At 46.1% G+C, this 27,398-nt stretch overlaps 1 pseudogene; it reads right to left on the minus strand.

The window, feature by feature from the left end:
• LOC135537722 (A disintegrin and metalloproteinase with thrombospondin motifs 7-like) overlaps positions 1–27,398 on the minus strand; it is a 57,137-nt pseudogene that overhangs the window by 21,366 nt on the left and 8,373 nt on the right.

The following is a 27,398-nucleotide window of genomic DNA, read 5'->3' on the forward strand; positions in this document are numbered from 1 at the left end:
GTAAACTCTCCTTCCAGGCTCACATTAAGCATCTCAATCCAAAATTAAATCTAGAATCGGCTTCCTATATCGCAACAAAGCATCCTTCACTCATGCTGCCAAACATAACCTCGTAAAACTGACCATCCTACCGATCCTCGACTTCGGTGATGTCATCTATAAAATAGCATCCAACACTCTACTCAACAAACTGGATGCAGTCTATCACAGTGCCATCCGTTTTGTCACCAAAGCCCCATACACTACCCACCATTGCGACTTGTACGCTCTCGTTGGCTGGCCCTCGCTTCATACTCGTCGCTAAACCCACTGGCTACAGGTTATCTACAAATCTCTGCTAGGTAAAGCCCCGCCTTATCTCAGCTAACTGGTCACCATAGCAGCACCCACTCGTAGTACGCGCTCCCGCAGGTATATCTCACTGGTCACCCCCAAAGCCAATTCCTCCCTTGGTCGTCTTTCCTTCCAGTTCTCTGCTGCCCATGACTGGAACGAATTGCAAAAATCTCTGAAGCTGGAGACTCACATCTCCCTCACTAGCTTTAAGCACCAGCTGTCAGAGCAGCTTACATATCACTGCACCTGTACATAGCCCATCTGTAAACAGCCCATCTACCTCATCCCCATACTGGTATTTATTTATTTATTTTGCTCCTTTGCACCCCAGTATCTCTACCTGCATATTCATCTTCTGCCAATCTACCATTCCAGTGTTTAATTGCTATTTTGTAATGACTTCGCCACCATGGCCTATTTATTTCCTTAACTTACCTCATTTGCACTCACTGTATATAGACTTTTTGTATTCTTTTGTTCTACTGTATTATTGACTGTATGTTTTGTTTATTCCATGTGTAACTCTGTGTTGTTGTATGTGTCGAATTGCTACGCTTTATGTTGGCCAGGTTGCAGTTGCAAATGAGAACTTGTTCTCAACTAGCCTCCCTGGTTAAATAAAGGTGAAATCAAAAAATCAATAAAATAATCACTGTGCTTCATCTAATAGCAGAACCAAATGATCTGGATTGCAGTTGAGATTACATTAAAAGGTACATGGTGCAAGTGATCAATACTGTTGGAGATACTGGTCAGATTATTACAGGAATTGTGAAGATTTCCACCTGACCTGCGATGACCTATTCATGCTATCTTGAACATACACACTATATATGATTACATAGGTGTCACACTCTGACCATGATTTGCGTTGTTTGTTTCTATGTTTTGTTTGGTCAGGGTGTGATATGAGTGGGCATTCTATGTTGTATGTCTAGTTTGTCTATTTCTATGTGTTTTGGCCTGATATGGTTCTCAATCAGTGGCAGGTGTTTGTCGTTGTCTCTGATTGGAAACCATATTTAGGTAGCCTGTTTTGTATTGTGGTTGGTGGGTTATTGTCTATGTGATGTTGCATGTTAGCACTCATTTTCTATAGCGGAGTTAGTTAGTTAGTTAGTTAGTTAGTTAGTTAGTTAGTTAGTTAGGTGTACTTCGTGTTTTTCCGTCTTATCATTAAATCATGCATTCGTCTCCTCAATACAACGATCATGACAATAGGAAGACATTTCTATAGTTGCAGTAACCTCACAATGTGGTCATGGATGTGTTACTAATTTTAAGGTTGATTGTTACATTAGTTTGTAACGCAAGGCCATTTACGGTATTACAAAAGTAATATTGAATTGTGTTTGGTTGACAAGGCATCAAAATATTAACATTTAAAGAAGATGAATCTGCTGCAGGGATAGTTCCATCTGAGCCACTGACTTAATCACATTCTTTAACTGAGTTGAAGATGTGAAGCCAACATATCATTTGTGAACTTGTTGACAAGTTAATAGGATAGTTATTGTATTTCAAAAGTGATATTGACTCGTGTTTGGTTGTCAACAAAGCTAAATATCAACATTGGAAGGAGATGCATCTTCTGTTTGGATAGTTCCATCTGTGCCAGTGACTTAGTTTGGCTTGAACCCCAGTTTGTCTACAAATGAATAATTGATATGTTGGATTGGAGTCTCCATCTTGACTGAAAATCTAAGTTAAAGAATAGGACTAAATCAAACCAAACTTGAAAAAATTTGAACTGATTTAGCTTTTTTTATTTTTAAAACTTGGATATCAATTTGTATATCAATTTGTTTACAAACTAGAATTAAAGCCAGACTAAGTCAGTTAGTTAGATGGACCTAAACAAGCGGACAATGAAACCCCTTCAAATGTTGATATTTGGTTGCGTTAACAACCAAACAACTCAATATCACTAAATATAATTCCATTTTAAACCAACCAGAGCGTGAAACCCTAGCCCTATGTATTGTCAATGTTTAGTTGAATTCTGGGTTCAATTGAAAAAATAGCTGTTGATGACTTTGCAAATGCTATTTTGGTCTCAATAGAATCATTGAAGATATGAGTGATAAAGTATGGTCACATTTAATTTACACTGTTAAACCTACTCTATGGAATTAGTTCGATAGCAACTATTTAGTTTTTAAGTGGAGATCTCAACAATCATTCCCAGAATAGCACATTGGTAATAGTCAGTGACAATTATCCTAGCTAAACTGGGCTTGGTTAAAACCCTGGATTAGAATCCAAAGGGTAGCTCGTAGGTAGATCAATTCTCCAGGAGGAGGTGCTGCACAGCCTATTGGTTTTTTTTCTTCTGATAGCGGAAATAAAATTGAAGAGCTGACGTTGTTTTAGAAAAGGTACACATTCAATATATTTATGTTTGAATATATTGAAATTTGGTTACCATGATAACATAATCCTGTGGTTGAAATTTCAACCTCTATACAAATTGGCGTCGATTACTTTTTTCACATCCAATATATTTTTCACGTAGATTCCACATCACAATAAGTTGACAAATTACGTTGAAAAAAAGTTGATTCAACCAGTTTGTGCCCAGTGGGTACTCATCACTGGAAACAACTTTGAATTGGAAAAGAAAACGACAGGTATTCAATGACGTAACGCATCACAAACTTTTACAGATGCACAATCTGTCGGGCTGTATCACCGCCTGGGACTGCAACTGCACCGCCCTCAACCGCAAGGCTCTCCAGAGGGTAGTGAGGTCTGCAAAACGCATCACCGGGGGCAAACTACCTGCCCTCCAGGACACCTACAGCACCCGATGTCACAGGCAGGCCGAAAAGATCATCAAGAACAACAACCACCCGAGCCACTGCCTGTTCACCACGCTATCATCCAGAAGGCGAGGTCAGTACAGGTGCATCAAATCTGGGGCGAGAGACTGAAAAACAGCTTCTATTTCAAGGCCACTGTTAAACAGCCATCACTAACATAGAGAGGCTGCTGCCAACATACAGACCCAAGTCACTGGCCACTTTAATAAATGGATTTAACAAAAGGTATCACTATTCACTTTAAATAATGCCACTTTAATAATGTTTACATATCCTACATTACTCATCTCATATATCCTGTATTTCATACAATCTATTTCAACTTGCCTATGCCGCACGGACATCACTCATCCATTTATATATATATATGTAAATATTCGTATTCCATCCCTTTAGATTTGTGTGTATTAGGTAGTTGTTGTGAATTTGTTAGATATTACTGCATGGCCAGAACTAGAAGCACAAGCATTCCGCTACACTCAAATTAACATCTGCTAACCATGTGTATGTGACAAACAAAATTGGATTTGATTTGATTGGGTAGAATGTGGTCGCTGGTTGAACAAAAACATGAAATATGCAGTGGGGAAGAAATAGTGTAGTTTAAATGAGATGTTCTGTGTATGTTCAGCTAGTAAGTTGATGATTTAGTGAATCCCTGGGCACATTGACAGGACTTTTCTTTTCAAAAGCAGAATTTAAATATCGTATATATGATAATGTTATGCATTTAATGCATTAAACATCGAAGTGCTGGTAAACAGAGGGCAGAGAATATTCCATGTGCAAATCCAATACCCACTCTGATGCACTATTCATAAATTACTTGGGTGTTTTGTTCTGTAAACTAATCTATTCCTAGAAAATTCACTAACAATATGGGAGTATATTTAATTAATAATTAAAATACTGTCGCAGTAAGGACCATTTTGTGCCTCTCAGCATTTCAATTACAACCTGGGAGGTTGGCATTTTTGGGAGGGCATGATATTTGTGCAAACCTTCCAGGTTTTAATTGAAATGTTGAGAGGTTAGAATGTCTCGGGGGTTTGACCTCATAGTCATCATATCATTTTAAATCCAAAGTGCTGGAGTAGAGAGTCAAAACAACAACACGTGTCAATGTTCCAATACTTTTGGAGCTCATGGTATATCTGGGGAAGGGTATCAAATATTTTCTAGATTGTTGAAGTTTCCAAGAGCACAATGGTCTCCATCATTGTGTAATTGTAAAAAAAATATGGAACTACCCAGACTCTGCATAGAGCTGGCCATCCAACCAAACTGAGCAACCGGGCAAGAAGGACCTTGGTCAGGGAGGTGACCAAAAACCCAATAACCCAATAACCACTGACAGAACTACAGAGTTCATTGGCTGAGATGTGAGAGACTGCCAGAAGGACAATAGTCTCTACAGCAATTGATCAATCTGGGCTTTATGGTAGGGTGGCCAGACGGAAGCCACTCCTGAGAAAAGGCACATGACAGCACGTCTGGAGTCTCCTAAAAGGCACATGACAGCACGTCTGGAGTCTCCTAAAAGGCACATGACAGCACGTCTGGAGTCTCCTAAAAGGCACATGACAGCACGTCTGGAGTTTCCTAAAAGGCACATGACAGCACGTCTGGAGTTTCCTAAAAGGCACATGACAGCACGTCTGGAGTCTCCTAAAAGGCACATGACAGCACGTCTGGAGTCTCCTAAAAGGCACATGACAGCACGTCTGGAGTCTCTAAAAGGCACATGACAGCACGTCTGGAGTCTCCTAAAAGGCACATGACAGCACGTCTGGAGTCTCCTAAAAGGCACATGACAGCACGTCTGGAGTCTCCTAAAAGGCACATGACAGCACGTCTGGAGTCTCCTAAAAGGCACATGACAGCACGTCTGGAGTCTCCTAAAAGGCACATGACAGCACGTCTGGAGTCTCCTAAAAGGCACATGACAGCACGTCTGGAGTCTCCTAAAAGGCACATGACAGCACGTCTGGAGTCTCCTAAAAGGCACATGACAGCACGTCTGGAGTCTCCTAAAAGGCACATGACAGCACGTCTGGAGTCTCCTAAAAGGCACATGACAGCACGTCTGGAGTCTCCTAAAAGGCACATGACAGCACGTCTGGAGTCTCCTAAAAGGCACATGACAGCACGTCTGGAGTCTCCTAAAAGGCACATGACAGCACGTCTGGAGTCTCCTAAAAGGCACATGACAGCACGTCTGGAGTCTCCTAAAAGGCACATGACAGCACGTCTGGAGTCTCCTAAAAGGCACATGACAGCACGTCTGGAGTCTCCTAAAAGGCACATGACAGCACGTCTGGAGTCTCCTAAAACACATGACAGCACGTCTGGAGTCTCCTAAAAGGCACATGACAGCACGTCTGGAGTCTCCTAAAAGGCACATGACAGCACGTCTGGAGTCTCCTAAAAGGCACATGACAGCACGTCTGGAGTCTCCTAAAAGGCACATGACAGCACGTCTGGAGTCTCTAAAAGGCACATGACAGCACGTCTGGAGTCTCCTAAAGGCACATGACAGCACGTCTGGAGTCTCCTAAAGGCACATGACAGCACGTCTGGAGTCTCCTAAAAGGCACATGACAGCACGTCTGGAGTCTCCTAAAAGGCACATGACAGCACGTCTGGAGTCTCCTAAAGGCACATGACAGCACGTCTGGAGTCTCCTAAAAGGCACATGACAGCACGTCTGGAGTCTCCTAAAAGGCACATGACAGCACGTCTGGAGTCTCCTAAAAGGCACATGACAGCACGTCTGGAGTCTCTAAAAGGCACATGACAGCACGTCTGGAGTCTCCTAAAAGGCACATGACAGCACGTCTGGAGTATCCTAAAAGGCACATGACAGCACGTCTGGAGTCTCCTAAAAGGCACATGACAGCACGTCTGGAGTTTCCTAAAAGGCACATGACAGCACGTCTGGAGTTTCCTAAAAGGCACATGACAGCACGTCTGGAGTTTCCTAAAAGGCACATGACAGCACGTCTGGAGTTTCCTAAAAGGCACATGACAGCACGTCTGGAGTTTCCTAAAAGGCACATGACAGCACGTCTGGAGTTTCCTAAAAGGCACTTGAAAGATTCAGATAAGGCAAAAGATTCTGTGGTCTGATGGGACAAAAATGTAGCTATTTGGCCTGAATACAAAGGGATATATCTGGATAAAACCAGGCACAGCTCATCACCCTTCTAACACCATCCCTTCCGTGATTCATGGCGGTGGTAGCATCATGCTATGGGGATGCTTTTCAGCAGCAGGGACTGGGAGACTGGTAATGATAGAGAGAACAATGATTGAGCCAAATACAGGAACATCCTTGGTAAGATGCTACTTCAGAGTGCAAACGACCTTAGACTGGTGCAAATATTTACATTCCAACAGGACAATGACCCCAAGCATACAGCCAAAGCAACGCTGGAATAGTTTCAGAACAAGAATGTGAAAGGCCTTTAGTGGCTCAGCCAAAGCCCAGACTTCAATCCCATTGAAAATCTGTGGAAAAACTTGAAGACGGCTGTTCACCGCCGCTCCTCATGTAACTTAAGAGTTTGAGAAAATCCCCAAATCCAGTTGTGCAAAGCTGATCCAGACATAGCCTAGACGACTCAAAGCTGATCCAGACATAGCCTAGACGACTCAAAGCTGATCCAGACATAGCCTAGACGACTCAAAGCTGATCCAGACATAGCCTAGACGACTCAAAGCTGATCCAGACATAGCCTAGACGACTCAAAGCTGATCCAGACATAGCCTAGACGACTCAAAGCTGATCCAGACATAGCCTAGACGACTCAAAGCTGATCCAGACATAGCCTAGACGACTCAAAGCAGATCCAGACATAGCCTAGACGACTCAAAGCAGATCCAGACATAGCCTAGACGACTCAAAGCTGATCCAGACATAGCTGATCCAGAGACGACTCAAAGCTGATCCAGACATAGCCTAGACGACTCAAAGCTGATCCAGACATAGCCTAGACGACTCAAAGCTGATCCAGACATAGCCTAGACGACTCAAAGCTGATCCAGACATAGCCGAGACGACTCAAAGCTGATCCAGACATAGCCTAGACGACTCAAAGCTGATCCAGACATAGCCTAGACGACTCAAAGCTGATCCAGACATAGCCTAGACGACTCAAAGCTGATCCAGACATAGCCGAGACGACTCAAAGCTGATCCAGACATAGCCTAGACGACTCAAAGCTGATCCAGACACGTACCCGAGATGACTCAAAGCAGATCCAGACATAGCCTAGACGACTCAAAGCTGATCCAGACATAGCCTAGACGACTCAAAGCTGATCCAGACATAGCCTAGACGACTCAAAGCTGATCCAGACATAGCCTAGACGACTCAAAGCTGATCCAGACATAGCCTAGACGACTCAAAGCTGATCCAGACATAGCCTAGACGACTCAAAGCTGATCCAGACATAGCCTAGACGACTCAAAGCTGATCCAGACATAGCCTAGACGACTCAAAGCTGATCCAGACATAGCCTAGACGACTCAAAGCTGATCCAGACATAGCCGAGACGACTCAAAGCTGATCCAGACATAGCCTAGACGACTCAAAGCTGATCCAGACACGTACCCGAGATGACTCAAAGCAGATCCAGACATAGCCTAGACGACTCAAAGCTGATCCAGACACGTACCCGAGACGACTCAAAGCTGATCCAGACACGTACCCGAGACGACTCAAAGCAGATCCAGACATAGCCTAGACGACTCAAAGCTGATCCAGACACGTACCCGAGACGACTCAAAGCTGATCCAGACATAGCCTAGACGACTCAAAGCTGATCCAGACATAGCCTAGACGACTCAAAGCTGATCCAGACACGCCTAGAGCGACTCAAAGCAGATCCAGACATAGCCTAGACGACTCAAAGCTGATCCAGACACGTACCGAGACGACTCAAAGCAGATCCAGACATAGCCTAGACGACTCAAAGCTGATCCAGACACGTACCGAGACGACTCAAAGCTGATCCAGACATAGCCTAGACGACTCAAAGCTGATCCAGACATAGCCTAGACGACTCAAAGCTGATCCAGACACGTACCGAGACGACTCAAAGCAGATCCAGACATAGCCTAGACGACTCAAAGCTGATCCAGACACGTACCCGAGACGACTCAAAGCTGATCCAGACATAGCCTAGACGACTCAAAGCTGATCCAGACATGTACCCGAGACGACTCAAAGCTGATCCAGACATAGCCTAGACGACTCAAAGCTGATCCAGACACGTACCCAAGACGACTCAAAGCTGATCCAGACACGTACCCAAGACGACTCAAAGCTGATCCAGACACGTACCCAAGACGACTCAAAGCTGATCCAGACACGTACCCAAGACGACTCAAAGCTGATCCAGACACGTACCCAAGACGACTCAAAGCTGATCTAGACACATACCCTAGACAACTCAAAGCTGATCCAGACATACCCAAGACGACTCAAAGCTGACCCAGACATCCCCGAAACGACTCAAAGCTGGTCCAGACATACCCAAGACAACTCCAAGCTGATCCAGACATATCCAAGACGACTCAAAGCTGAACCAGACACATACCCAAGACGACTCAAAGCTGATCCAGACACGTACCCAAGACGACTCAAAGCTGTAATCGCTGCCAAAAGTGCTTCTACAAAGTATTGACTAAGGGATGTGAATACTTAAGCAAACTAGATATTTTTGTAATAACAAAAATGTATAAAAACATGTTTTCACATTGTCAATATGGGGCATTGTGTGTAGATGGGTGAGGATTTATATATTTTTTATCCATTTAAAAATGTGGAATACTTTGTGAAGGCACTGTAACACTTAACATTCAACCCATAATCACAGAGAAGATGGCAAATCAAACACATCCAACCAAGTGACACATCCAACCAAGTGACACATCCAACCACTAACCAAGTGACACATCCAACCAAATGACACATCCAACCAAGTGACACATCCAAACAAGTGACACATCCAAACAAGTGACACATCCAACCACCAACCATGTGACACATTAAACCAAGTGACACATCCAACCAAGTGACACATCCAACCACCAACCATGTGACACATTAAACCATGTGACACATCCAACCATGTGACATACCATGTGACAAGACCATGGAGAATAAGAGTACCTCCTCCCAGCTGCCCACTGCACTGAAGCTAGGAAACACTGTCACCACCGATAAATCCGCAAAAATTGAGAAATTCAATAAGCATTTTTCTACGGCTGGCCATGCTTTCCACCTGGCTACCCCTAACCCCGGCCACCAGCCCTGCACCCCTCACTGCAACTTGCCCAAGCCTCCCCATTTCTCCTTCATCCAAATCCAGATAGCTGATGTTCTGAAAGAGCTGCAACCCCTATTACTAGCCTGTTCAACCTCTCTTTTGTATTGTCTGAGATCCCCAAAGATTGGAAAGCTGCCGCGGTCATCCCCCTCTTCAAAGGGGGAGACACTCTAGACCCAAACTGCTACAGACCTATATCTATCCTACTCTGCCTTTCTAAGGTCTTCGAAAGCCAAGTTAACAAACAGATCACCGACCATTTCGAATCCCACCGTACCTTCTCCGCTATGCAATCTGGTTTTCAAGCTGGTCATGGGTGCACCTCAGCCACGTGCAAGGTCCTAAACGATATCATAACCGCCATCGATAAGAGACAATACTGTGCAGCTGTATTCATCGACCTGGCCAAGGATTTAGACTCTTGTCAATCACCACATTCTTATCGGCAGACTCAACCGCCTTGGTTTCTCAAATGACTGCCTCGCCTGGTTCACCAACGACTTCTCAGACAGAGGTCAGTGTGTCAAATCGGAGGGCCTGTTGTCCGGACCTCAGGCAGTCTCTATGGGGGTGCCACAGGGTTCAAACCTCGGGCCGACTCTTTTCTCTGTATACATCAATGATGTCGCTCTTGCTGCTGGTGATTCTCTGATCCACCTCCACACAGACGACACCATTCTGTATACTTCTGGCCCTTCTTTGGACACTGTTAACTACCCTCCAGACGAGAATCAATGCTCTACAATTCTCCTTCCGTGGCCTCCAACTACTCTTAAATGCAAGCAAAACTAAATGCATGCTCTTCAACCGATCACTGCCCACACCTACCCACCTGTACAGCATCACTACTCTGGACGGTTCTGACTTAGAATATGTGGACAACCACAAATACCTAGGTGTCTGGTTAGACTGTAAACTCTCCTTCCAGGCTCACATTAAGCATCTCCAATTCAAAATTAAATCTAGAATCAGCTTCCTATTTCGCAACAAAGCATCCTTCACTCATACTGCCAAACATACCCTTGTAAAACTGACTATCCTACTGATCCTTGACTTCGGCGAAGTCATTTACAAAATAGCCTCCAACACTCTACTCAGCAAACTGGATGCAGTCTATCACAGTGCCATCCATTTTGTCACCAAAGCCCCATATACTACCCACCACTGCGAACTGTATGCTCTCGTTGGCTGGCCCTCGCTTTATATCAGTCGCCAAACCCACTGGCTCCAGGTCATCTATAAGTCATTGCTAGGTAAAGCCCAGCCTTATCTCAGCTCACTGGTCACCATAGCAGCACCCACCCGCATCACACACTCCAGCAGGTATATTTCACTGGTCATCCCCAAAGCCAATTCCTCCTTCGGCCGCCTTTCCTTACAGTTCTCTGCTGCCAGTGGACTGGAACGAACTACAAAAATCACTGAAGCTGGAGACTCATATCTCCCTCACCAGCTTTAAGCACCAGCTGTCAGAGCAGCTCACAGATCACTGTACCTGTACATAGCCCATCTGTAAATAGCCCATTCAACTACCTCATCACCATATTTTTATTTATTTTGCTCCTTTGCACCACAGTACTGCTACTTGCACACTCATCTTCTGCACATCTATCAACCCAATGTTTAATTTGCCATACTGTAATAATTTCGCCACTATGGCCTATTTATTGCCTCATGCCTATTGCCACATGCTGTATATAGACTTTCTCTATTGTATTATTGACTGTATGTTTGTTTATTCCATGTGTAACTCTGTGTTGTTGTTTGTGTCGCACTGCTTTGCTTTATCTTGGCCAGGTCGCAGTTGTAAATGAGAACTTGTTCTCAACTAGCCTACCTGCTTAAATAAAGGTGAAATAAAAGAAATATACAACCATGTGACAGAAATGTATGAGGTGTGGTGTTAATGAGAGTGTGTGCGTGTGTGTGTCCATGTGCACATGCGATGCACTTACTTGTGCCCGAGCTCGTGGGTGACGGTGAAGGCCAGCGGCAGGCCCGTGTCCTCACTGATGCTGCAGCTGCGGTGGGGCTGACACATTCCTGCCACATGAGACAGGCCCAGGGTCTCACATGGCTTATTGATGGCCGTACAGATGTCCTTTCTGAGGAGAGGAGGGAAGGAGAGGAGAGGGGAGGAGGGAGGGAGGGAGAGGGGGAGGAGGGAGGGAGGGAGAGGGGAGGAGGGAGGGAGAGGGGAGGAGGGAGGGAGAGGGGAGGAGGAGGGAGGGGGAGGGAGGGGGAGAGGGGAGGAGGAGGGAGGGAGAGGGGAGGAGGGAGGGAGGGAGGGGGAGGGGAGGGGAGGGAGGGAGAGGGGAGGAGGGAGGAGAGGAGAGGAGGGGAGGAGGGAGGGAGGGCGAGGAGGGGAGGGGAGGAGGGAGGGAGAGGAAAAGGGAGGAGGAGAGGGAGAGGGGAGGAGGGAGGGAGGGAGAGGAGAGGAGAGGGGAGGAGTGAGGGAGAGGAGAGGGGAGGGAGAGGAGAGGGGAGGAGGAGGGGAGAGGAGGGGAGAGGGAGGGGGAGAGGGGGAGGAGGGAGGGAGAGAGGAGGAGGGAGGGAGAGGAGAGGGGGAGGAGGGAGGGAGGGAGAGGGAGGAGGAGGAGGGGAGGAGGGAGGGAGAGGAGAGGGGAGGAGGGAGGGAGAGGAGAGGGGAGGAGGGAGGGAGAGGAGAGGGGGAGGAGGGAGGGAGAGAGGAGAGGGGAGGAGGGAGGGAGAGAGAGGAGAGGGGAGGAGGGGGAGGGAGAGGAGAGGGGAGGAGGGAGGGAGAGAAGGAGAGGGGAGGGGAGGAGGGAGGGGAGGAGAGGAGGAGGGAGGGAGGGGGGGAGGAGGGAGGAGAGGGGGGAGGAGGGAGAGAAGGAGAGGGAGGGGAGGAGGGAGGGGGAGGAGGGAGGGAGAGGGGGAGGGGAGGAGGGAGGGAGAGAAGGAGAGGGGAGGAGGGAGGGAAGGAGAAGGAGGAGGGGAGGGAGGGAGAGGGAGGAGGGAGGGAGAGGGGAGGAGGGAGGGAGAGGAGAGGAGGGAGGGAGGGGGAGGAGGGAGGGGAGAGGAGAGAAGGAGGGAGGAGGGAGGGAGAGGGGAGGGAGGAGGGAGAGAAGGAGGGGAGGGAGGGAGAGAAGGAGAGGGGGAGGAGGGAGGGAGAGGGGAGGAGGGAGGGAGGGAGGGAGGGAGGGAGAGGAGGGGAGGGAGGGAGGGGAGGGAGAGGGAGGAGGGAGGGAGAGGAGGAGGGGAGGAGGGAGGGAGAGGAGAGGAGGGAGGGAGGGGAGGGAGGGAAAGGGAGGAGGGAAGGAGAGGGGGAGGAGGGAGGGAGAGAGAGGAAAGGGAGGAGGGAAGGAGGGGAGGAGGAGGAGGGAGGGAGGAGGAAGGGGAGGGGGAGGAGGGAGGGGAGGGAGGGAGGGAGAGGGAGGGGGGAAAGGGAGGAGGGAGGGAGGGGGAGGAGGGAGGGGGAAGGGGAGGAGGGAGGGGGAGAGGAAAGGGAGGAGGAGGGAGAGAAGGAGGATGAGGAGGGAGGGAGAAGAAGGCGAGAGGATGAGGGAAGGAGAGGAAAGGGGAGGAGGGAGGGGAGAGGAAAGGGAGGAGGGAAGGAGAGGGGGGAGGAGGGAGGGAAGGAGAAGGAGGGAGGGAGGGGAAAGGGAGGAGGGAAGGAGAGGGGGGAGGGGGAGGAGAGGAAAGGGAGGAGGGAGGGAGAGAAGGATGAGGGAAGGAGAGGAAAAGGGAGGAGGGAGGGAGAGAGGAAAGAGGCGAAGGATGAGGGAGGAGAGGAGGGGAAGGAGAAAGGAGGGGAGGAGGGAGGGAGAGGAAAAGGAGGAGTGAAGGAGGGAGGAGGAGGGAGGGAGGGAAAAGGGAGGAGGGAGGGAGAGGGAAAAGGGAGGAGGGAGGGAGAGGAAAGGGAGGAGGGAGGGAGAGGAAAAGGGAGGAGGGAGGGAGAGGAAAAGGGAGGAGGGAGGGAGAGAAGGAGAGAGGATGAGGGAAGGAGAGGGAAAAGGAGGAAAGAGGGAGAGAAGGAGAGGACAGAGGGAGAGAAGGACTGAAACATTGTAATAAGGAGCACAACAATGACCTTTAACATCATCACTTCCTATTCTTGACATGTGTTTAATGTTCTGAATCTATCAAGACCATGACCGGTGGGATGAATCTCTGTGGAAAAGCTACTTAAATTAAAACAATTGGAGAAAAGTACATCTCAGGGGCTCCAACTAACTTCTGAAAAAGGTCCAAGGAATGTCACCAAATCTCTGGAAATATCCTTGTTGTTGTGGCGCTGCTCAAATGAAAGTTCTGGGGGAGCCTCTAATTGCACTCGTTTGTCAAACAAAAGAGTCGTAGTTTAATGAGTGGCTTTGAGTGGAAAGCAGAGTCTCATCAAAGAGATGGAGCGAGGGAGGAAAAAAGGTCTATTCAATTAAGAAGGAAAATACAATTAGTTTCTGGTGGTAAACTACAGCGAATAACAGTCATCAATGGGAGGGGAAGGTAGGCAAAGGATCTCAAGGCTGGTTTGTTCCAGTATGGTGTTCTACATGTAATGTCTCACATCCCTTCCATTCATCGTTTTAAAAGGACTGTCCTCCATGACTGAATGGTGAGGAGAAATACATTTTGGGCGTTTTGAGATAAATAAAATAGGACAAATGCTTGCGAGGAGGACCACTTCCTTCAGCTTCGAGGACGGCACCAAAAGGTACTACTATTCAGAAAGCATAAGTAAGGAGAGGAAAGTATACTGAACAAAACATATAAACGCAACATGTAAAGTGTTGGTCCCGTGTTTCACGAGCTGAAATAAAATATCTCAGAAATGTCCCATGCACACAACAAGCTTCATTTATCTAAAATGATTGGGCACAAATTTGTTTACATCCTTGTCAATGAGAATTTCTCCTTTGCCAAGATAATCTATCCACCTGACAGGTGTGGCGTATCAAGAAGATGATTAAACAGCATGACCATTACGCAGGTGCACCTTGTGCTGGGGACAATAATTCTAAAGAATATGCAGTTTTGTCACACAACAAAATGCCACAGATGTCAATTGACTGATTTTCTTATATGAACTGTAACTCAGTAAAATCTTTGAAATAGTTGCATATTGCCTTTATATTTTTGTTCAGTATACATCCTCTCCCCAAGAGACCGCAAATGGAACTCAGCCTTGGTGGGGGTGGATTACCTGGTGAGAAGGACGGCCACGTCGTGATGGACCGCGTGTTCTTCTCCTTCACGTTAAGCCGTTTCTGCCACTTACAGAAGCTGCTCAGGCTGTTGTCAGCGTGGTGGGTGATCTTCAGGTCTTCCTGCCAACCACAGGGATGTCATCGTTACGTTAGACAATGAAACATCAGATACCTTCATGAACAGGGGTGAGGGTTTCCCAAAGCTGTGTAGCTTATGGCATCTGATGTCATAATGACATCATTTCCTGGTTGTAAACTGGTTCTCTGGTTGTGAGACCTTTATCTGGTCCCTGTAGAGCAGTAGTCAAGTAAACACAGGTTACACACCTTTTGTGGGAAAAAGCATTGAAAGAATAGGAAGCATTACAACCAGAGAGTTTTCCCACCAATTTTGTTTTACCCCTACATCACTGCTTTAGAGGCATTTAAAAGATGTTGCTGTGACTACTAGACAGCCATTCTAGAATGTAATACAATTGTCCATATTATCAAAGCTTTGAACTATTAGCTCTTGATGAAGAGTTAGATTCACCTTCAGGAGTCAAAAGTGCATTCAAGGTTCAAATGTGCACTTTCAAGCATGATTATGACAACCCATTAAGAACCACATTATGGCCAACAACAGACTTTACTCTGCAGGGATGTAAACATCGACAGTCTAGTAGTCTACCCATAGGAAAAGTGAGCCTAAACTATATGGTTGTGTGTCAACGTACAGACACTACAGTGTCAGTGGAATATTTGAAAAAAGGAAAAACCTGTTTTCTTTTAATAAGTTCAAATATAATTTTTTTGAGCAGAAGACATTGCAAACAAACGTGTTTCGGCGACAGGCTTAGTCAGCTTTAGACAAAGGCTTTGCCGAAATGCCTCCGTTTGCTCTGACCTCTGACCTGCTAAATAAATACATTCAAAATGAAAAGAAAACAGGTTCTTCCTTTTTTCAAATGTATGCCTTTTGAAATCGCCACCCAAATACTTTTTTCTACTACCAACTTTTGAGCTGATCAGGCCAATTCCTCTTTCAAAATATAGACATGAAACAGAGACCTCTAGAACAGTTTCAGACGATTTGGTTAGGGAATGGTTAGGAAACTTACCCTACATGCCCCTTCTCAGACTACATCATTCCCATTGGCCAGTAACCACGACTTCAGAGAGATTTGTTTCAGCATTAGCTACACATTACACTTCCTAACACATTGTGGGAAGGGTGTAGGGGCCTATACTTCCTACACTGGGAGCCAGTGGTGTTCTGATGTAAAATGCTGTTTGAAGGGTCTATCTGAAGAACTGGCTGTGATGATGACAAGGCTGAAGGATGTAACTGAGGCCTTGGCTATGATGATGACGACAAGGCTGGAGGGGAAAGAGGATAGAGACAGGAGTCAGATGGGGCTAGCGCTATCCATCTCTCACTCTCTCGCTCTCCTTCTCTCGCTAATGAGCTTCTCTGTTATCATCCCTCCACCAACAAAGTAAATCTCTAGAATGTTGCAGTGCAATAGACAATCCTTTCCCCCAAGACTAGGATATTATGGCACAACATTACAAAGATGGACAGTGAAATAGACACTGCTTCACAGTTGAATAAACAGAAAGGCAGGTAGCTATGTACTGGCTCTCGCTCTCTCTTGTTCTCTATTTCTCCATTTCTCTCTCCCCGTCTCAATCTCTCTCATACGGAGTCGGTCATCGCCTGCAGTCAGAACTTCCTCAGATCATTACAAACTAATAATATTATTTGATCGTTTACGGAAAATGACATTGGAACTAGTTTAGACCAATTACCAAGAGCATAACTGCTTAGTTTCAAGCGACAACGCATAAACATACACTAGTTTTAACAAGAGTGGACTCTCGACGCCATCAAAAGAAACGTTACTTTGCGATATCTTTACAATGTGCGTCACATATTCCATTTCCTCGTATGACACTGGGACTCAAGCCACTTGAATCTGTTATTGACTGGTGTTAGGATTTGTGATCAATTCATAATTAGCTATTTTTGTGTTACCTTTTTTGTTGTTGTGTTTTATATGGCTAAAATCAAATTAAAATATCTTGCTGTGGTCAGTCTGACAGTTTTGTTTTAGGGTAGGATTAAATGGTCATTGTCATTAAGATCTGGCAGTCATTTTATGCCACTAATGAACCCTTCGTAAGTCTTTCAACACTGATTCAGTAAATCTGTCTTTAAAACGGAGCTCCAATGACAGTGGTTTGCTAATGGTGTTTTGTAACATGCAGGGCGGAGCTGTGGTTCTCTTACCTCTTCCTTCTCCAGCAGGATCAGACGAACCACTACGATGTTGATCGGGTTTCCAATGCTGGCATCATGAAACAACCCCGACACCTGAAACAGAATGAACATGATTTAGACTCAGTGGGTTGGGCCAAAAACGTGTCCTTCTCAACAAATAGGCAATCCAGTACCATTATGTTGTATTGTCTTTCATTGAGACCACGTGTGGTATACAGGTCATATGAGGTATATCACAATAATTATAAATAAAGGACTGTCTTGTCTACTGAGGAATGTTTCCTACTACACTGGCAAGGCAAAGCAGACAGTGATGATGAGTTATACATGAGTCTGTCTGGAAAATCCCTTCAGAAACACAAAAGAATGATTGATAACTTTGGTCAACTTCCTGTTCCCTGCCTCCCGGGTGGCGTAGTGGTTAAGGGCGCTGTACTGCAGCGCTAGCTGTGCCACCAGAGACTCTGGGTTCACCGCCGAGGCTCTGTCATAACTGACCAGGAGGTCCGTGGGGCAATGCACAATTGGCCCAGCGTTGTCCGGGTTAGGGAGGGTTTGCCCGGTAGGGATATCCTTGTCTCATCGCGCACCAGCGACTCCTGTGGGCGCATGACTTTCAACCTTCGTCTCTCCCGAGCCCGTACGGGTGTTGTAGCGATGAGACAAGATAGTAGCTACTAACAATTGGATACCACAAAATTGGGGACAAATGGGGGTACATTTTTTTTTTTAAGATTAAAAAATAAAAATCAACTTTCTGTTCCCTGCTCACATTTCTCTAAAGCAACAATGTGATGCAGAAAACAACATCCACGGGTCTCACTTCTGCAGATTACAGTATTAACATGTTCCATCTGTCCAGTTGAGGTTTAGGAGACAGATGGCCAGGTTATCTGAACTACACAATTACCTCCTTCAGGAGGGTATAATACCTCTTTTTCTTTAGGTACTTGGAAAAGCTCTATACACACACACTCCTTCCCTCCCTCTCCTCATTCCTTTCATCCATCCCTTGGTCCCTCTTATCTCTCAAGCTGTTGTAGTGAATTAAGGGTTCCTTTGATTCTCTGGTAACAACAAACAACCACTCCAGAAGCAGCAGCAGCTTTCACCCGGGCTGATTAGCAACATCTTGGAGGCAGACGCCCACACACACACCTCAGTTTTCAGGTCACAGGTTGTAATACACACAAACACACACTGGCTTTATGTTTCTAGTCCTACATTAAGTAGGGGCCCAGGAGGCTCACTGAACGGGTGCTAGAAAGTGAGAGCTCATTTTCACTAAGAACTGTTTCCTTTCTCCAGGAGGAGGGAGGCATACGGCATCAGACTCATAATGTGTTTGAGCCAAGTGCTGGGTAATGCATTTAGACTGGTTTAATCAGCTCCAACTCTTTCAGGGTTACTTATACGTTAAGACTGGTTTAATCAGTCCTAACTCTTCCAGGGTTACTTATATGTTAAGACTGGTTTAAAATCAGCCCTAACACTTTCAGGGTTACTTATACGTTAAGACTGGTTTAAAATCAGCCCTAACACTTTCAGGGTTACTTATATGTTAAGACTGGTTTAAATCATCCCTAACTCTATCAGGGTTACTTATATGTTAAGACTGGTTTAAATCAGCCCTAACACTTTCAGGGTTACTTATATGTTAAGACTGGTTTAAATCAGCCCTAACTCTCCCAGGGTTACTTATACTTTAAGACTGGTTTAATCAGCCCCAACTCTTTCAGGGTTATTTATATGTTAAGACTGGTTTAAATCAGCCCTAACTCTCCCAGGGTTACTTATACGTTAAGACTGGTTTGAATCAGCCCTAACTCTTCCAGGGTTACTTATACGTTAAGACTGGTTTAAATCAGCCCTAACACTTTCAGGGTTACTTATACGTTAAGACTGGTTTAAATCAGCCCTAACACTTTCAGGGTTACTTAGTCCTCGTTGTGTTTAGAAGTCAAGGACCCAATGCTGACACCTTTCCTGTTCGGACTTGGAGTGTGATAAAATAGCGGACCTATCTGACGGAAAGAAGCAGGCGTTCAAAATAGACGCGTTAAGGACGGCTTGTCTTGAAGTAATCCATCTAATGAATTGTGTGGATAATTTTGAAGCTGTTGGTAGACAACCACTTGTAGCTGTCAAAGCTAGACCTATCCAGTAAGGTGGTGTCTCACACCGCAGCATAGGAACTGATGAACCTTGAAGAAGCGCCACATATTGTAATGACAAAACCTACAGGAGGGTAGCTCTCCAGGAACAGGGTTGGAGTGAAAACCTACAGGACAGTAGCTCTCCAGGAACAGGGTTGGAGTGAAAACCTACAGGAGGGTAGCTCTCCAGGAACAGGGTTGGAGTGAAAACCTACAGGAGGGTAGCTCTCCAGGAACAGGGTTGGAGTGAAAACCTACAGGAGGGTAGCTCTCCAGGAACAGGGTTGGAGTGAAAACCTACAGGACAGTAGCTCTCCAGGAACAGGGTTGGAGTGAAAACCTACAGGAGGGTAGCTCTCCAGGAACAGGGTTGGAGTGAAAACCTACAGGACAGTAGCTCTCCAGGAACAGGGTTGGAGTGAAAACCTACAGGACAGTAGCTCTCCAGGAACAGGGTTGGAGTGAAAACCTACAGGACAGTAGCTCTCCAGGAACAGGGTTGGAGTGAAAACCTACAGGACAGTAGCTCTCCAGGAACAGGGTTGGAGTGAAAACCTACAGGACAGTAACTCTCCAGGAACAGGGTTGGAGTGAAAACCTACAGGAGGGTAGCTCTCCAGGAACAGGGTTGGAGTGAAAACCTACAGGACAGTAGCTCTCCAGGAACAGGGTTGGAGTGAAAACCTACAGGAGGGTAGCTCTCCAGGAACAGGGTTGGAGTGAAAACCTACAGGAGGCTCTCAGGTAGCTCTCTCAGGAACAGGGTTGGAGTGAAAACCTACAGGAGGGTAGCTCTCCAGGAACAGGGTTGGAGTGAAAACCTACAGGAGGGTAGCTCTCCAGGAACAGGGTTGGAGTGAAAACCTACAGGACAGTAGCTCTCCAGGAACAGGGTTGGAGTGAAAACCTACAGGAGGGTAGCTCTCCAGGAACAGGGTTGGAGTGAAAACCTACAGGACAGTAGCTCTCCAGGAACAGGGTTGGAGTGAAAACCTACGGGAGGGTAGCTCTCCAGGAACAGGGTTGGAGTGAAAACCTTCAGGACAGTAGCTCTCCAGGAACAGGGTTGGAGTGAAAACCTACAGGAGGGTAGCTCTCCAGGAACAGGGTTGGAGTGAAAACCTACAGGACGGTAGCTCTCCAGGAACAGGGTTGGAGTGAAAACCTACAGGAGGGTAGCTCTCCAGGAACAGGGTTGGAGTGAAAACCTACAGGACAGTAGCTCTCCAGGAACAGGGTTGGAGTGAAAACCTACAGGAGGGTAGCTCTCCAGGAACAGGGTTGGAGTGAAAACCTACAGGACAGTAGCTCTCCAGGAACAGGGTTGGAGTGAAAACCTACAGGACGGTAGCTCTCCAGGAACAGGGTTGGAGTGAAAACCTACAGGAGGGTAGCTCTCCAGGAACAGGGTTGAAGTGAAAACCTACAGGACGGTAGCTCTCCAGGAACAGGGTTGGAGTGAAAACCTACAGGAGGGTAGCTCTCCAGGAACAGGGTTGGAGTGAAAACCTACAGGACAGTAGCTCTCCAGGAACAGGGTTGGAGTGAAAACCTACAGGACAGTAGCTCTCCAGGAACAGGGTTGGAGTGAAAACCTACAGGACAGTAGCTCTCCAGGAACAGGGTTGGAGTGAAAACCTACAGGAGGGTAGCTCTCCAGGAACAGGGTTGGAGTGAAAACCTACAGGACAGTAGCTCTCCAGGAACAGGGTTGGAGTGAAAACCTACAGGACAGTAGCTCTCCAGAAACAGCCCTAAAATAAAGCAGTGTATAACACCTTAGTATGTCCTTTACAACATAGATGTGTGCTCTATATAAAGGTTTTTCATGTGTTTGGATGTGTTCTGATCTGTTCACAACAACACTGAGTAATATTTACCTTCTCCATTGAGTCATCATTGGTCAGAGTGATGCATTGTGGTCATGGACCAAAGCTTTTGGATTTCACGCTTGAGAAAATGAGTCATTACCAATACTTACAGTGGTGGTCAAACGTATCAAATTATAGGCCTACTTCGTCTGATTTAGGACCAAAAGTTGGTCCAGTGAAATTTACAAAGCCACACCAAACCGCAACCTTATGTGGGTATTGAATAATATTGGGACTTTTGAGCTGAGCTGATATTATGAACTGAGTTTCAGGGATTTGAAAAAATTCCCCTGACATTGGTCAAATCGGGATCGTCTCCGTGGAAACAATATGAACGTACATTTAAAAAAAGTGTTTACTTTGACTTTGTGTGAACGTTTTTTCAAAAACTATCCTGACATTGGTCACATTGGAATCCAAGACTGTCCCTTGTTGGTGAGCAAACCAACTTCTAACTCTGCAGGCAGGGCTTCTTCATAGTGACATTGCAGACAGCATATCACCAGCACAATGTATGAAGGGACTCTTTCATCATAAATGCTATTTGTCCTCGAGTCCCAGTACTTGCTCCACTGCCAAAGGCAGGGAAAGCCTTCAGTATAAAAGAGATGAAACACATAGCTGAACAAATAGCACTGCACTGGAACTCAAATAGGCATTGTGCCTGCTGCCATGTACCCGACTGAAACAACTGGTCTATCATACTAGGTACGGTCCAAGCTGTTCCCAACATGAAAGGCGTTTTGAAGTGAAACTGCACACCACCAATGTCTCTGTCGTTGTAATGCCGAGAATAAAAAGACCTGTAGTTTAGATCATCATCGAGACACATTTCTCTCTCACTAGCTGCATTTCCTTTCACCTAAACACTATTATCATTTTGGGAATATTTAAATACTCTGTTATCCTGCATGTCAATATAGTTTGAGGACAGCATCCCACAGGAGACAGACGGACAGTATCACGTGAGAGCTGTCGAAATACCATCTTTCTTCACCCTTTTAATGAGTTTCAACATGGCCGTCCTCACACTAGTCTAGTCAACACACTTAGACAATGGAAAGCTCCTGCATCTCCCGAGGAAGATGATGACATCTCTCTTTGTTTTGCTTCAGGGCAATTCCATGGTAACAGAATTAGGAAACTCAGATTTTTCACTTTAAAATGTACAGTCGTGGACAAAAGTTTTGAGAATGACACAAATATTAATTTCCACAACGTTTGCTGCTTCAGTGTCTTTAGATATCTTTGTCAGATGTTACTATGGATACTGAAGTATAATTACAAGCATTTCATACGTGTCAAAGGCTTTTATTGACAATTACATGAGTCAATATTTGCAGTGTTGACCCTTCTTTTTCAAGACCTCTGCAATCCGCCCTGGCATGCTGTCAATTAACTTCTGGGCCACATCCTGACTGATGGCAGCCCATTCTTACATAATCAATGCATGGAGTTTGTCAGAATTTGTGGGTTTTTGTTTGTCCACCCGTCACTTGAGGATTGACCACAAGTTCTCAATGGGATTACGGTCTGGGGAGATTTCCTGGCCATGGACCCAAAATATCAATGTTTTGTTCCCAGAGCCACTTAGTTATCACTTTTGCCTTGTTGCAAGGTGCTCCATCATGCTGGAAAGGGCATTGTTCATCACCAAACTATTCCTGGATGTTTGAGAGAAGTTGCTCTCGGAGGATGTGTTGGTATCATTCTTTATTCATGGCTGTGTTCTTAGGCAAAATTGTGAGTGAGCATACTCCCTTGGCTGAGAAACAACCCCACACATGAATGGTCTCAGGATGCTTTACTGTTGGCATGACACAGGACTGATGGTAGCGCTCACCTTGTCTTCTCCGGACAAGCTTTTTTCCGGATGCCCCAAACAATCGGAAAGGGGGATTCATCAGAGAAGATGACTTTACCCAAGTCCTCAGCAGTCCAATCCCTGTTCCCTTTGCAGAATATCAGTCTGTCCCTGATGTTTTTCCTGGAGAAAGTGGCTTCTTTGCTGCCCTTCTTGACACCAGGCCATCCTCCAAAAGTCTTCCCCTCACTGTGCATGCAGATGCACTCACACCTGCCTTCTGCCATTGTTGAGCAAGCTCTGTACTGGTGGTGCCCTGATCCTTGTGCTTGTTGGATTTTCTTGGGCGCCCTGAAGCCTTCTTCACAACATTTGAACCGCTCTCCTTGACGTTCTTGATGATCCGATAAATGGTTGATTGCAATCTTACTAGCAGCAATATCTTTGCCTGTGAAGCCCTTTTGTGCAAAGCAATGATGACGGCACGTTTCCTTGCAGGTAACCATGGTTGACAGAGGAAGAACAATGATTCCAAGCACCACCCTCCTTTTGAAGCTTCCAGTCTGTTATTCGAACTCAATCAGCAAGACAGAGTGATCTCCAGCCTTGTCCTCGTCAACACTCACACCTGTGTTAACGAGAGAATCACTGACATGATGCCAGCTGGTCTTTTTGTGGCAGGGCTGAAATGCAGTGGAAATGTTTTGGGGGATTCAGTTCATTTGCATGGCAAAGAGGGACTTTGCAATTAATTGCAATTTATCTGATCACTTTTCATAACATTCTGGAGTATATGCAAATTGCCATAATGTAAACGGAGGCAGCAGACTTTGTTGAAAATTAATATTTGTGTCATTATCAAAAGCTTTGGCAACGACTGTATGCTAAACAAAAACTATTGATTTCAAAGTTTAACAAACCATAGAACTCTAAGCACAAGGTCTGGCAATGTGTCTTTGTAAAATGTTCAGTGGAAATTGTTAAAAGTAGTTGTGCAGCATAGAGTTGTTGTTTTTACTTTGAAAATCAAATAGTTTTTGTTTGGTATATATTTTAAAAGTGAAAAATCGGAGTCTCAGTGTAATTCCGTTACCGTGGAAGTGCGCTTCACTCACTGTATGATCACTACAGTCTCCCTTGACACAATAACAGGAGGCTGTGGAGTTCAAAGCAGAGGTTAGCAGGGCTGAAAACAAGACACCTGAGAGGATGTGGAGGATAATGTGTGTTTCCTCTCCTTCTTATTGTCCACTGGATCCGGTGAAGCCAGGGGAGCTCTCTGTTATTCAAATCCCCTTTCCTGATACACTGTCCTGTGCTAGCCCTCCTTGACAGCTGCAGCCGGACCCAACAGTTACTGTGTTTTGGAAAAAAGTTGCCTAATGCGCTCAACAGCAATAGAGCGAGGGCGAGGTCAGATGACTTGGTCTGGCCTCCGTCCAGGAAGTGCTAAAAACACAAGGGTCAGTGCACAGGAAGTTGTAGTCATTTGGAAAATGAAAAAATATAGAAATAAAAGAGGGATGGGAAAGGAGCGATAAAAGAAAGGGATAAGGGCTACAGGACATGGGGAAGAAGTGATAAAAGAGAGGGATGAGGGCTACAGGACATGGGGAAGGAGTGATAAAAGAGAGGGATGAGGGCTACAGGACATGGGGAAGGAGCGATAAAAGAGAGGGATGAGGGCTACAGGACATGGGGAAGGAGTGATAAAAGAGAGGGATGAGGGCTACAGGACATGGGGAAGGAGTGATAAAAGAGAGGGATGAGGGCTACAGGACATGGGGAAGGAGTGATAAAGGAGAGGGATGATGAGGGCTACAGGACATGGGGAAGGAGTGATAAAAGAGAGGGATGAGGGCTACATGGGGAAGGAGTGATAAAAGAGAGGGATGATACATGACATGGGGAAGGAGCGATAAAGAGAGGGATGAGGGCTACATGACATGGGGAAGGAGCAATAAAAGAGAGGGATGAGGGCTACAGGACATGGGGAAGGAGCGATAAAAGAGAGGGATGAGGGCTACAGGACATGGGGAAGGAGCGATAAAAGAGAGGGATAAAGGACATGGGGAAGGAGATAAAAGATGGATACTAGGACATGGGGAAGGAGCGATAAAAGAAAGGGATGAGGGCTACAGGACATGGGGAAGGAGTGATAAAAGAAAGGGATGAGGGCTACAGGACATGGGAAAGGAGCAATAAAAGAGAGGGATGAGGGCTACAGGACATGGGGAAGGAGCGATAAATCAAAACATGTCACAATACTAACAGAACAGAGATGAGGGTGAAACACATGGAAGCATCTAGCATAGGTATTGACCCAGCCAAGATGGGATGTTTTGGATGATGTTGTTGACATGGATGTTACATAACATTGCCTACATACAGTGACAACAGAATTACTGTCAAGGCTGCAGCCTACCTAAGCAAAGAAGCTAACGTGTAAATCAAGTTATTTGAAACCTAGTTCCCTAGAACTATAAGCAAGTTACTGGGATGGATTTAGAGTAGGGTTAAGAAGTTTGCACTGGAAATAAAAGAAAGGGCATTTCAGCCGACCAAAGGCTACTTCCAGCTGACACCCAGCACACTAGCCCATATTTGGTAATAGTGGGAATCAAACCCACAACTTTGGTGTTGCTGACACCCTACCAAAAGAAAACCCAGTGAGACAGAGAGGGCTAGAAGACACGATGTTCATGACAGTCAAATCAAAATCAAATCAAATTTATTTGTCACATACACATGGTTAGCAGATGTTAATGCGAGTGTAGCGAAATGCTTGTGCTTCTAGTTCCGACAATGCAGTAATAACCAACAAGTAATCTAACTAACAATTCCTAAACTACTGTCTTATACACAGTGTAAGGGGATAAAGAATATGTACATAAGGATATATGAATGAGTGATGGTACAGAGCAGCATAGGCAAGATACAGTAGATGGTATCGAGTACAGTATATACATATGAGATGAGTATGTAAACAAAGTGACATAGTTAAAGTGGCTAGTGATACATGTATTACATAAGGATGCAGTCAATGATATAGAGTACAGTATATACGTATGCATATGAGATGAATAATGTAGGGTAAGCAACATTATATAAGGTAGCATTGTTTAAAGTGGCTAGTGATATATTTACATCATTTCCCATCAATTCCCATTATTAAAGTGGCTGGACTTGAGTCAGTGTCAGTGTGTTGGCAGCAGCCACTCAATGTTAGTGGTGGCTGTTTAACAGTCTGGTGGCCTTGAGATAGAAGCTGTTTTTCAGTCTCTCGGTCCCAGCTTTGATGCACCTGTACTGACCTTGCCTTCTGGATGAAAGCGGGGTGAACAGGCAGTGGCTCGGGTGGTTGATGTCCTTGATGATCTTTATGACCTTCCTGTAACATCGGGTGGTGTAGGTGTCCTGGAGGGCAGGTAGTTTGACCCCGGTGATGCGTTGTGCAGACCTCACTACCCTCTGGAGAGCCTTACGGTTGAGGGCGGAGCAGTTGCCGTACCAGGCGGTGATACAGCCCGCCAGGATGCTCTCGATTGTGCATCTGTAGAAGTTTGTGAGTGCTCCTCCTCCTGAGGTTGAAGAGGCGCTGCTGCCTTTGTGAGTGGACCAATTCAGTTTGTCTGTGATGTGTATGCCGAGGAACTTAAAACTTGCTACCCTCTCCACTACTGTTCCATCGATGTGGATAGGGGGGTGTTCCCTCTGCTGTTTCCTGAAGTCCACAATCATCTCCTTAGTTTTGTTGACGTTGAGTGGGAGGTTATTTTCCTGACACCACACTCCGAGGGCCCTCACCTCCTCCCTGTAGGCCGTCTCGTCGTTGTTGGTAATCAAGCCTACCACTGTTGTGTCATCCGCAAACTTTATGATTGAGTTGGAGGCGTGCGTGGCCACGCAGTCGTGGGTGAACAGGGAGTACAGGAGAGGGCTCAGAACGCACCCTTGTGGGGCCCCAGTGTTGAGGATCAGCGGGGAGGAGATGTTGTTACCTACCCTCACCACCTGCGGGCGGCCCGTCAGGAAGTCCAGTACCCAGTTGCACAGGGCGGGGTCGAGACCCAGGGTCTCGAGCTTAATGCCGAGCTGTAGTCGATGAACAGCATTCTCACATAGGTATTCCTCTTGTCCAGATGGGTTAGGGCATTGTGCAGTGTGGTTGAGATTGCATCATCTGTGGACCTATTTGGGCGGTAAGCAAATTGGAGTGGGTCTAGGGTGTCAGGTAGGGTGGAGGTGATATGGTCCTTGACTAGTCTCTCAAAGCACTTCATGATGACGGAAGTGAGTGCTACGGGGCGGTAGTCGTTTAGCTCAGTTACCTTAGCTTTCTTGGGAACAGGAACAATGGTGGCCCTCTTGAAGCATGTGGGAACAGCAGACTGGTATAGGGATTGATTGAATATGTCCGTAAACACACCAGCCAGCTGGTCTGCGCATGCTCTGAGGGCGCGGCTGGGGATGCCGTCTGGGCCTGCAGCCTTGCGAGGGTTAACACGTTTAAATGTTTTACTCACCTCGGCTGCAGTGAAGGAGAGACCGCATGTTTCCGTTGCAGGCTGTGTCAGTGGCACTGTATTGTCCTCAAAGCGGGCAAAAAAGTTATTTAGTCTGCCTGGGAGCAAGACATCCTG

This window comes from Oncorhynchus masou, unplaced genomic scaffold, assembly GCF_036934945.1.
Source record: "Oncorhynchus masou masou isolate Uvic2021 unplaced genomic scaffold, UVic_Omas_1.1 unplaced_scaffold_824, whole genome shotgun sequence".
In the NCBI taxonomy this organism is placed as follows: Eukaryota; Metazoa; Chordata; class Actinopteri; order Salmoniformes; family Salmonidae; genus Oncorhynchus; species Oncorhynchus masou.